At 39.0% G+C, this 12,500-nt stretch overlaps 1 protein-coding gene and 1 long non-coding RNA gene across 13 annotated transcripts in view; both read left to right on the top strand.

The window, feature by feature from the left end:
* The window catches only part of LOC126984542 (uncharacterized), a 135,158-nt gene that overhangs the window by 72,919 nt on the left and 49,739 nt on the right, over positions 1-12,500 (top strand). The window lies entirely within an intron of this gene.
* LOC126984547 (uncharacterized) lies at positions 2,735-3,562 on the top strand. Of its 2 annotated transcripts, none has more exons than XR_007737004.1 (3): positions 2,735-3,092; positions 3,157-3,288; positions 3,421-3,562. It is a non-coding gene; the product is annotated as an uncharacterized LOC126984547 (long non-coding RNA). The 2 variants fall into 2 exon arrangements; XR_007737003.1 differs by having other exon boundaries at positions 3,157-3,354.

Here is a 12,500-nt window from a genome sequence, read left to right as displayed (position 1 = left end):
TGTGTGTGTGTGTGTGTGTGTGTGTTTGTTCGTTCGCGCGTAGCTACTGCATCCCAATCTATTTCCTGGCAATCAATGAAGTTCCTCTCTCTCTCTCTAACCATCCATCACAACCAAATTTCATCATGTAATATTTAGCACTTCTCTCTCTCATACGCTTTAAAAGTCACGTGTTTTATGACCGGTTCGTGAAAAATAGATGAAGAGAGAGAGAGAGAGAGAGAGAGAGATAGAGAGAGAGAGAGAGAGAGAGAGAGAGAGAGAGAGAGAGAGAGAGAGAGAGACCCACTATATCTCCGACTTGAATCATGACAGCATCAATAGATCATAAAAAAATACAACCACTACTACTACTACTACTACTACTACTATTACTACTATTACTACTACTATTACTACTACAACTAACAAATGCGTATTGTGTTAATATGCATGTATAATATATTTCTGACACACACACACACACACACACACACACACACACACACACACATACATACACTATTTCAAAGGACAATAGTACAATAAGGAATAATAATAATAATAATAATAATAATAATAATAATAATAATAATAATAATAATAATAATAATAATAATAATAATAATAATAGGTTTAGTTTAGTTTCCCCGTTTTTGTTCTACTCAACCGTATTGCCATTTTCTTTGTCTCCGTTTTCTTTGATTTGCTTCTTCGTCGCCCGTTTTCTTTCTCAACACGTCCAATTCTTCCCGTTTTCTGTTTTGCATTGCTTGTTCGTTTTCCTTTCCTTCCTATTTTCCAACTTTTCCCTTCCCTCTTTTTTTTATTTTTCCTTTATCAAATTTTTGTTTTCCCAAGTTTCCCTTCTGAACCCTTTTTTTTTTTCTTCCTCGTCTTCTGCATTTTTATTTTTTTTCCTTAACTTTCCACACATGTTAAAGTAAAGTCCTCCTCCTCCTCCTCCTCCTCCTCCTCTTCCTCTTCCTCCTCTTTCTCTTCCGTTATGTCATCGTTTTTCTCTGTCTTTCAATTCATTTCAATATTACAGTAAAGAAGAAAAAAAACACAGGTACACACACACACACACACACACACACACACACACACACACACACACACGGGGAAACAGACCAGGTATAAAACTTGTCCCGAACTCGCTCAATTAAATATATATACAAAAAAAAACACGAAAATACACGATAAAGATATAAGAAAAAATCACACATATATACCTACCCCCCAAAACAGGACCCCTAAAGATAGTAATATTAATTAACCCTGCCTAGCGAACAGTGGTACTAGTAATATAATGAATAAGGGGGGTTGGGGGGGTGAGGAGGGGCTACAAAAAGGTGGTCAAAATAGTAGCAATCATAGTAGTAGTAGTAAAAATAGGAATAATAATAGTAATAGTTTTAATAAATGGCATAACACTTACCTTATACATATTACCGAGCGGGACACAGCAGGGCTCAAACTGCTTGTCAAGAGATATTATACATGGACTAAAGAAGAGGAGGAGGAGGAGGAGGAGGAGGAGGAGGAAGGAGAGCGAAGAAGGAGGAGGTAAAAGGGAGGAAATAAGGAGGGGAAAGAAAGGAAGAGAGAGAAAAGAGAAGAGGAGGAAATACTAAGGAAGAGGAGGAGGAGGAGGAAGAAGAGGAAGGAAAGCGAAGAGGGAGGAGGTAAAAGGGAGGAAATAAGGAGGGGAAAGAAAGGAAGAGAGAAAAGAGAAGAGGAAGAAATACTAAGGAAGAAGAGGAGGAGAAGGAGGAAGAGGAAGAAGAGGAAGGAAAGCGAAGAGGGAGGAGGTAAAAGGGAGGAAATAAGGAGGGGACAGAAAGGAAGAGAGAGAAAAGAGAAGAGGAAGAAATACAAAGGAAGAGGAGGAGGAGGAGGAGGAGGAGGAGGAGGAGGAGGAGGAGGAAGAGGAGGAAGTAAAGCAAAGAGGAATAGGGAAAAGGAAGGAGGAAAAAGGGAGGAAACAGAAGGGAAAAGAAAGGGAGAGAGAAAAGAGAATAGGAAGAAAAACTAGGGAAGAGGAGGAGGAGGAGGAGGAGGAGGAGGAGGAGGAGGAGGAGGAGAAGCCATAAAAAAAGAATTAGGATTATAAAGAACGAATAAAATAAAGGAGGACGAGGAGGAGGAGGAGGAGGAAAAAACAAGAGGGAGAAGAGGAGGAGGAAGAAGAGGAGGAGAAGGTTTAGCAATATTAGTAAGAGGAAGAAGAGGAAAAGAAACAAGAGGAACGAAGAGGAGAAAATAGAGGAGAAAAAAGACGAGGAAGAGGAGGAAGAAGAGGAGGAGGAGGAGGAGGAGGAGGAGGAGGAGAAGGGAGAGAGGAAAAGTTGCATGACAAAAAAAAATAAAAGGAATACCAAGCAATGTTCTCTCTCTCTATCTCTATCTATCTCTATCTCTCTCTCTCACACACAAATAAAAAGGTAGAGAGAGTGAAAGAGAGAGAAAATTGCCTACCATTAGACACACAGATATATAAAACAACAACAAACAACAACAACAACAATTAAGGCGAAGAGGGAGATAAGAGGGAAAAAAAGAACAATCTCAAAATGCAGGCACTTAAGATACACATAAAAAACTTGATAAAAATGAGAAATAGATTAAAACATGCAATAATTCGAATGTCCCGTTAAGTATGTAAAGTATATAAGTATGTAAGTATATAAGGATGACAAGAACACACATTTAACAAGGCTTTCGTAGGAGACTAGTTAGCGTTATGAGCCTGGTGATAGTTTGACAAGGCTTTGGTGGAGGTTGTGTTAGTGTGTCCATGGGTAGTGTTATGAGCCTGGTGATAGTTTGACAAGGCTTTGGTGGAGGTTGTGTTAGTGTGTCCATGGGTAGTGTTATGAGCCTGGTGATAGTTTGACAAGGCTTTGGTGGAGGTTGTGTTAGTATGTCCATGGGTAGTGTTATGAGCCTGGTGATAGTTTGACAAGGCTTTGGTGGAGGTTGTGTTAGTATGTCCATGGGTAGTGTTATGAGCCTGGTGATAGTTTGACAAGGCTTTGGTGGAGGTTGTGTTAGTATGTCCATGGGTAGTGTTATGAGCCTGGTGATAGTTTGACAAGGCTTTGGTGGAGGTTGTGTTAGTGTCCATGGGTAGTGTTATGAGCCTGGTGATAGACTGACAAGGCTTTGGTGGAGGTTGTGTTAGTATGTCCATGGGTAGTGTTATGAGCCTGGTGATAGTTTGACAAGGCTTTGGTGGAGGTTGTGTTAGTATGTCCATGGGTAGTGTTATGAGCCTGGTGATAGTTTGACAAGGCTTTGGTGGAGGTTGTGTTAGTATGTCCATGGGTAGTGTTATGAGCCTGGTGATAGTTTGACAAGGCTTTGGTGGAGGTTGTGTTAGTATGTCCATGGGTAGTGTTATGAGCCTGGTGATAGTTTGACAAGGCTTTGATGGAGGTTGTGTTAGTGTGTCCATGGGTAGTGTTATGAGCCTGGTGATAGTTTGACAAGGCTTTGGTGGAGGTTGTGTTAGTATGTCCATGGGTAGTGTTATGAGCCTGGTGATATTTTGACCCTTCTTCTGTACCATGAACGTGAAAAAAAAAACTCATGGGAACCCGAATAACCTCCTTCGTGACCTTGTGAAATAGAGGTTGTGAGAGCCAAAAGTGTCTTAGCATTCGAGGTCAAAGGTCATCCTAGTGAGAGCCTTGCAAACATTGAACTTTTAAAACACTTCGCAAACTCAGCCAGGCACTAAGGAGAAGAGGAGGTGGAGGAGAGGAGGAAGAGGAGAAGGAGGAAGAAGGAGGACAAAAAGAGGGAAAAAAGGAAAATGATAGAGAAAAAGGAATGAGAAAGGAGGAAAAAATTAGAAAAAAAAGGAAAACGATGTAGGGAAAATAAAATAAGGAGATAAAAAAGTTAATAAATAAATAGAAAAGAGGAAAAAATAAAGAAGGGAGGAAGAGAAGAAGAAGGAAGGAATGGGAAAAGAGAATATGAAAAGGAGGAAAGGGAAAGATGATAATGGAGAAGAAAGAGGAGGAAGCAAAACAAGGAATAAAAGTGGAATTAAGGAAGACATGAAAGTAAATCAAAAGAAAGAGGGAAGGAACAAGAAAAATGAAAGTAAAATAAAAAAAGGAAGGAAAACATCAAAGAAAAAAGGGAGTAGGAGGAAGAAGGAAGGAAAGAAAAAACGAGAGAAATCAACGAAAGCAAAATAAAAAAGGAAGGAAAAAAGGAAGGAAAATATCAAAGAAAAAATTAGTAGAAGGATGAAGGAAAGAAAAAAAAGGAAAGAAATCTAGGAAAACAAAAGGAAGATAAACAAGAATAAGAGAAAAAGGAAGATAAAGAGAGAAAAGAGTAGAAATAAAGAAAACAACTACAACAAACAAACAAACGAACGAACAAACACCAATACAAATATCAAACGGTAGGACAAAAGAAAACGAGATGAAAGACAAGAAAAGGGAACGAAAGATAAAGATAAAGAAAGAAAGAAAGAAAGAAAGAAAGAAAGAAAGAAAGAGCTGTCTCCTTTGTTGTAAAAAAAAAAAAAAGGAAACAGTATGACAAAATAGTAAAAATGGCAACAATAGTAGTAGTAATGGTAGTAGAAGTAGTAGTAGTAGTAGTAGTAGTAGTAGTAGTAGTAGTAGTAGTAGTAGTAGTAATGGTAGTAGTAGTAGTAGTAGTAGTAGTTGCAGTAGTAGTAGTAGTAGCAGTTGCAGTAATAGTAGTAGCAGTAACAGTAGTAGTAGTAGTAGTAGTAGTAGTAAGGCAGGTTGGCCAATTCGTACGCACTCATTCACCTCATTCGTAAGCAAATTAAACTTACTCAGATCAATTAAGAAGAACTGATAAAAGAGTTGGACAAGATTCAATCACAACATAATTCATATTTTCACAAGTTTTTTTATAATCTTTTTCCCCAGTTTTTTTTTCAGATTATCAGACACGTAGTAGAGAAAGGAGGAGGAGGAAGAGAAATGAAGGAAGAGAGAAAAGGGAAGGAAGAGAAGCAGAAAAGGCAAAACTGAAAACCTCTTACGAAAACCCACATACGAATTAACCAACAAAAGTGTGATAACAACAACAACAACAACAACAATAACAATAATAATAATGAGAGGAGAGAATAAGACAGCAAAGGTGAAGATTAGGAAAAGTGCAAAACTGAAAACCTCTTACTAAAACCCACATAAGAATTAACCAACAAAAGTGTGATAACAATAACAACAACAATAACAAAAATAATAATGAAATGAGAGGAGAGAATAGGACAGCAAAAGTGAAGATTAGGAAAAGTGCACAACTGGAAACCTCTTATATTTTTTTTACAACGAAGGAGACAGCTCAAGGGCACAAAAAAGGGAAACAATAAAAAAAAAGCCCGCTACTTGAATACATAAACCCATAAACGAATTAGCCAACCACAATAAAGTGGTAAAAACAACCACAACATACATCAATAACAATGAGAAGAATAGAGGCAAGACCAGGTGATTGATGTACACCCCCTTAAGGAAAAATGAAAAGAAGGCAAAGTAAAGATTATAGCAAGTGCAAAATTGAAATCCTCTTACAAATGCCAACATTCGAATTAGCCAATCATACTGTAGTGATGATAATAACAATAACAACCACAACAACAGTAATAACAGGGATAATAATGATAATAGAAGCAAGGCCAGAAAACCGAGGTACCCCCCCTTAAGAAAAAATGAAAAGAAGGCAAAGTTAAGATTATAGCAAGTGCAAAATTGAAATCCTCTTACAAAAACCAACATTCGAATTAGCCAACCATACTGTAGTAGTAAAAACAACCACAACAACATTAATAACAGGGATAATAATGAAAATAGAGGCAAGACCAGAAAACCGAGGTACCCCCCCTTAAGGAAAAATTGAAAAGAAGGCAAAGTAAAGATTGTAGCAAGTGCAAAATTGAAATCCTCTTACAAAAAACAACATTCGAATTAGCCAACCATAATATAGTAGTAAAAACAACAACAACAACAGTAATAACAGGGATAATAATGAAAATAGAGGCAAGACCAAAAACCGAGGTATCCCCCCTTAAGGAATACTCACCTCATGGATCAGTTTGCAGCTTCTAACGGGTCCGATGTGACTGAAGACTGCCATTAAGAGCTCCTCACTCGCACCCCCGTCCAGGTTACCCACATACCTGCCAGGGTGTGAAGGGGGGGGAGGAAGGGGAAGGGAAGGGTAGGGAAGGAAGGGAGGGAAAAAAAGAAGAGGTATAAATTAGTTGATGTCGTTTGTGATTGTTTTTTTTTATTTATTTGGGGTTCTTGTGAGTATGGTAATGGTAGTGGTGGTGGTAGTAGTAGTAGTAGTAGTAGTAGTAGTAGTGATGGTGGTAGTAGTAGTAGTAGTAGTAGTAATGACATGAACCACCAATATTCAAGGTTACACTTCTCCAAATAATGATAAAACAGATGAATACCAAATAATAATAATAATAATAATAATAATAATAATAATAATAATAACAATAACCAAATCCATTCATGACAAAACCGTACTACAACCTTGACAATCACACAAATATTTTATCTTTGCATGTATTCAATTTTCTTCTTCTTTCCAACAACAGCAAAAAAAGTTAAACAAAAAAATAGGAAATGAACAAAAAAGTTAAACAAAAAAACTAATAAATGACAGCGAGTGAAGGACAAACGAAAAACGAGAAAAAAAAACAAAAAAAATAAAACGAATATTAAACTCAGGGGTAAAAAGTGTGTGTGTGTGTGTGTGTGTGTCCGATACATCATACAAGTGTTCGACGTAAGCTGTTTCATGTGCACACGCAGGTACACACACACACACACACACACACACACACAAACACACACACAAATACACATAGCACATTTAAAACTCGCCTCCATACTTCAAACTACAACTAAACACACACACACACACACACACACACAGAGACACACACACACACACGGCACATTTAAATCTCGCCTCTATTCTTCAAGACTACACACACACACACACACACACACACACACACACACAGGTAAAAGCCCAAGGTGAGATGAGGTGAGATGAGATGAGACGAGGTAAGGAGAAAAAAAAAGACTAAGATGAGGATAAATGATTATGGCTTGATGGAGGGAGAGAGTGTGTGTGTGTGTGTGTGTGTGTGTGTGTGTGTGTGTGTGTGTGTGTGTGTGTGTGTGTGTAGATTATGGAGTAAGGAAGGTCAGTGTTCGGAGAATAATAATAATAATAATAATAATAATAAAAATAAAAAAAATAATAAAAATAATAATAATAATAATAATAACAAGCATTGCACAATATCATATGAAAAGGAGGAGGAGGGTAAACCTTGACTGACTAATAAAAGAAGAGGAAGAAGAGGGAGGAGGAAGAGGAGGGAAACAGCTAAACATTGGAGGAAGAAGAAAAGAAGAGGAGGAGGAGAAAAATTGACTAAGAAACACTGGACTGACTGGAGGAGGAGGAAGAAGAAGAAGAGGAAGAGAGAAGAAGGAGGAAAATTTGACTAAGAAACACTGGACTGACTGGAGGAGGAAGAGAGAGAGGAAGAAGAAGAAGAAGAAGAAAGAGGAGAAGGAGGAAAAACTTGACTAAATAGTGGAGGAAGAACAGGAGAAGGAGGAGGAGGAAGAGGAAAAACTCGACAAAAAACCCTGGAGGAAGAAGAAGAAGAAGAAGAAAGAAGAGGAGGAGGAGGAAGAAGAGGAGGAGGAGGAGGATAAACTTTGACTAATGAACACTGGAATCGTAGAAAGTAATCACATGCAAACTCCCTAATAATTATGTGTAACTGAGTATGAAAACAATTAAAAAAAGGTCGTTATATAAAAGTTTACAAAGACAACATATACCCCCCAAAATTATCCTATGTACTTTTTGTCTCCCTTTTCATGGTTTTTATTTCTTTTTTTGACTTTCCGTCGGTTTCGTTCTGTCTCTCTTTCTCTCTGTCTTTTCCCTGCTTTTTGTTTTTCTTCTTTGTCTCGGCCGCATACTGCTTCTTTTTTCTTTGTTTCTCTGTCGTTTGTGTTTTTCTTCTCTCTCTCTCTCTCCGTTTTCTTTACGCAGTCGAAATTTTATCCTAGTTTAGTTTTTCTGATTTTTTCTCTTCCTTTCCCTTCCGTTCCTTTTTCCGGTCAATTGTCTTCTATTTTCCGCATTTTCTTTCTCTCATTTTTTTCTGCGTCGTTTTCTCTACGCACTCGAAATTTCATCCTTGTTCCGTTTTTCTAATTCTTTCCTCTTCCTTTCCCTTCCGTTCCTTTTCCAGTCAATCGTCTATTTTCCGCACTTTCTTTCTCTCATTTTTTCTTTTCCGCTCCTTCCGTGCACAAGATCTTCACTTTCCTTTGTCTTTTCCTCATTTTCTCTCACATTTTTCACGTCCTCTCCTTTCCGTTCCTTTACTGTCAATTCTCTCCTATTTCCCACACTTCCGTTCCTTCCGTTTCTTCTCCGTAGCTTCCACAATCTTCCACTCTCTCTCTCTTCCTTCCTTTACCCCTTTCCTCTTCTTCCACCTTTTCTATTTCTTCTATTTCTTAACATAAGTTTCTGTATAATATAAAAAAGTACAGTCTGTTTGGTCTATATCGATTTCCGAATAACACCATTGGAAGTAGTAGCAGTAGTAGTAGTAGTAGTAGAAGTAGTAGTAGTAGTAGTAGTAGTAGTAGTAGTAGTTTCAATCCCCCAAGTCTTCCGAGTCTCCTTCAAATCTCACTCAAATCCACTTGGTCAAATTCGTTCTTGGTTGATCCGTTCTTCAATGACACTTCCTCATTCTCTCGCTCAACCATAAGGGAAAGGGTTGAGTGACTGGTTGACTGAGTAACTGACTGACTGGTTGATTGGCTGACTGACTGAATGACTGATTGGTTGATTGAGTTTCTGAGTCGCTAAGTGGTTGAAATCTTGACTAAGTGACTGACTGGATGGATTTCTGGTTAACTGATTGACTGACTGAATGACTGGATGAATTTCTGACTAATTGGTGACTGACTGATTAATTGACTGGCTGAGTAAACAATGAAAAATGAAAAACAGTTAGACACAGTAGTCATTTCAGGAACCCCAACCGACTAACTTGACTTAGTTACTCTGACTTGAGTTAAACAAGTGAAACAAGTGGAGAGTAACGGAGACCGGTGGACTGGTGGACAGTGGTGTGGCTATTTCAGGAAGACAACCCTGTGCTGGCTGACTGGCTGACAGTTGAGTGGGTGAGTGGCTCTACCAGTTTACCATGCCAGGAGCTTGTTGAGTGTCATGAAGTAGATTTGGCAAGAGGACCCACCTTGGCAGAAAAGAACACCTGTGGGAGGAACGATTAAGGTCAATTATCATTTTTGGTTCACATCAACTTACTTTCTAGTAGAGTCTTTAGGTTCAGGTACAGGGAAGGGTCAAGTCCAGCCATGCCAGCCTGGAAATGCCCCAATCGAAAGCCTTGTCATTTAATAGGTTGTTTAATGTGTGGGGTCATGGTACAGAGGAAGGGTCAAGCTACCACCAGGGCCATAAAAGTACCCCTGAAAATGCCCCAAACTCCTACGAAAGCCTTGTTGAATGTGTGTTTTCTTAGGTTCATGGTACAAGGGTAGGGTCAAACTACCACCAGGGTCATGTACCATAAATGCCCCAAACTCCTACCAGGAAAGCCTTGTCGAATGTGTGTTTCTGGTACAGGGTCAAACTACCACCAGGCTCATAAACCACCTGAAATGCCCCTAAACTCCTATGAAAGCCTTGTTGAATGTGTGTTTTCTTCATGGTTCACAGAGGAAGGTCAAACTACCACCAGGGTCATGAAACTACCCTGAAATGCCCCAAACTCCTAGAGAAAGCCTTGTCGAATGTATGTTTTCTTGCAGTTCATAGGTACAGAGGAAGGCAAACTACCACCAGGCTCATAAACTACCCTTGGAAATGCCCCGAACTCCTATGAAAGCCATATGGGAATCGAATGTGTGTTTTAGGTTTCATGATACAGAGGAAAGGTCAAACTACCACCAGGCTCCCTTAAAAACCACCCCCTGGAAATGCCCCAAAACCTATGAAAGCCTTGTCGAATGTGTGTTTTCTTGGTTTATGATATAGAGGAAGGTCATTCTACCACCAGGCCCATTAAACTACCCCTGCAAATGCCCCAAACTCCCTCTGAAAGCCTTGCCTTCTTCTTCCTCTTCCTCTCCTTCTTATTCTTCTTCCCTTCCTCTTCCTCTCCTCTCCCCTTCACCACCCCCCCACTCACCTTGTCATTCCGTTAGCACAAAAAGCTTCAGCTTCATGGCACTTTCTTGCATGAAGACCTGGCCGCCAAAAGCCATGATTGACCAGTCTCGACAAACTGACCGATCTCAATGGCCTGTTCCCCAGCCCATAATCTGCCTGTGGGGGGGTTGTGTGATCCCCAATGAAGGCCACGGAGGTAGGCATCTCAGCCCCACTGAAGTCTTAGAAAATCATATATGCTTCTTGGTATCTTCAAACACTGTGTGGGGTTGGCGGGTGCTAATGACCTCAGAGTTAAAGATTAGTCAGTTTGTATCAAGATGATTTTGAAGATTATTGGGGTTTTGTAAGGTTAGGTTAGGGTTTAGGGTATCTTCAACCACATGATAGCCAGCACCTTATGGTATAAATCAACAAAGAATGAACTCACTTTGTTGTATAGAAAGTCTCATTAGTAAGGAAGCATATATGAATTTTCTGAGTCAAGACCTATAGTGACTGTTTGGGGTTTTGTTAGGTTAGGTTAAGTTTAGGGTATCTTCAAACACATGATAGCCAGCACCTTATGGTATAAATCAACAAAGTAGGACCTCACTTTGTTGTATAGAAAGTCTCATTAGTAAGGAAGCATATATGAATTTTCTGAGTCAAGACTTATAGTGACTGTTTGGGGTTTTGTTAAGTTAGGTTAAGTTTAGGGTATCTTCAAACACATGATAGCCAGCACCTTATGGTATAAATCAACAAAGAATGACCTCACTTTGTTGTATAGAAAGTCTCATTAGTAAGGAAGTATATATAAATTTTCTGCGTCAAGACCTATAGTGACTGTTTGGGGTTTTGTTAAGTTAGGTTAAGTTTAGGGTATCTTCAAACACATGATAGCCAGCACCTTATGGTATAAATCAACAAAGAATGACCTCACTTTGTTGTATAGAAAGCCTCATTAGTAAGGAAGCATATATGAATTTTATGAGTCAAGCCCTAAAGTGATTGTTTGGGGTTTTGTTAGGTTAAGTTAGGTTAAGTTTAGGGTATCTTCAAACACATGATAGCCAGCACCTTATGGTATAAATCAACAAAGAATGACCTCACTTTGTTGTATAGAAAGTCTCATTAGTAAGAAAAGGATATATGAATTTTCTGAGTCAAGACGTATAGCAACTCTTTGTGGTCTTTGTTAGGTTAGGTTAGGTTCGGTTAAGTTTAGGGTATATTTTAAGGTAAAGTAAGGTAAGGAAAAAAAAAGTAAGGTAAGGAAAGGTAAGGTAAGGTAGGAAAAAGGTAAGGTAAGGTTAGGTAAGGTAAGGTAAGGTAAGGTAAGGTAAGGTTAGGTTAGGTTAGGTTAGGTCAGGTAAGGTAAGATAAGGTAAGGTAAGGTAAGGTAAGGTAAGGTAAGGTAAGGTAAGGTTAAGTCAAGTCAGGTAAGGTAAGGAAAAGTAAGGTAGGAAAAGTGAGGTAAGGTAGGTAAAGCAAGGTAAGGTAAGGTTAGGTCAGGTAAGGTAAGGTAAGGTAAGGTAAGGAAAGATTAGACAAGGTAGGATAGGGTAAGGTAAGGTAAGGAAAAGTAAGGTAATGTTAGGTCAGGTAAGGTAAGGTAAGGTAAGGGAAGGTAGCGTTAGGTTAGGTAAGGTAAGGTAAAGTAAGGAAAAGTAAGGTAAGGTTAGGTAAGGTAACGTTAGGTCAGGTCAGGTAAGGTAAGGTAAGGTAAGGTAAGGTAAGGTAAGGTAAGGTAAGGCAAAAAGTGAGTCCGCAGGTAAGGTAATGAGTGTAAGGAAAAAATTTACCTGTATAAGACGAGGCGAGCTAATGAGGGCTAATCAGGCAGGTAAGTGGTCCTAATTAGCGTGATTTGTGTACCTGAGAGAGAGAGAGAGAGAGAGAGAGAGAGAGAGAGAGAGAGAGAGAGAGAGAGAGAGAGAGAGAGAGATTGAATAAATGAAGAAACACAAAAAAAGGAATAAAAGAAAGGAATATAAGAGAAATAAGAGAGAGAGAGAGAGAGAGAGAAAGGTAGTGAAACAGGCAGAAAATGAGACTTATTTTCCATCTCTCTCTCTCTCTCTCTCTCTCATTTGATTCCGGTTCAGTGAGTTAGACACCCGAACAGAAACAGCTTCGTTTTAAATACGATGATTTGATATCTCTCTCTCTCTCTCATACAGGATAGAAATGGAAAGGATTGCTTGACGAGAGAGAGAGAGAGAGAGAGAGAGAGAGAGAGAGAGAGAGAGAGAGAGAGAGAGAGAGAG

The sequence above is a fragment of the Eriocheir sinensis genome, chromosome 57 (genome assembly GCF_024679095.1).
Source record: "Eriocheir sinensis breed Jianghai 21 chromosome 57, ASM2467909v1, whole genome shotgun sequence".
NCBI classification, from domain to species: Eukaryota; Metazoa; Arthropoda; class Malacostraca; order Decapoda; family Varunidae; genus Eriocheir; species Eriocheir sinensis.
Note: the sequence above shows the minus strand (reverse complement) of the source record. Positions and strands in the feature narration are given on the sequence as shown.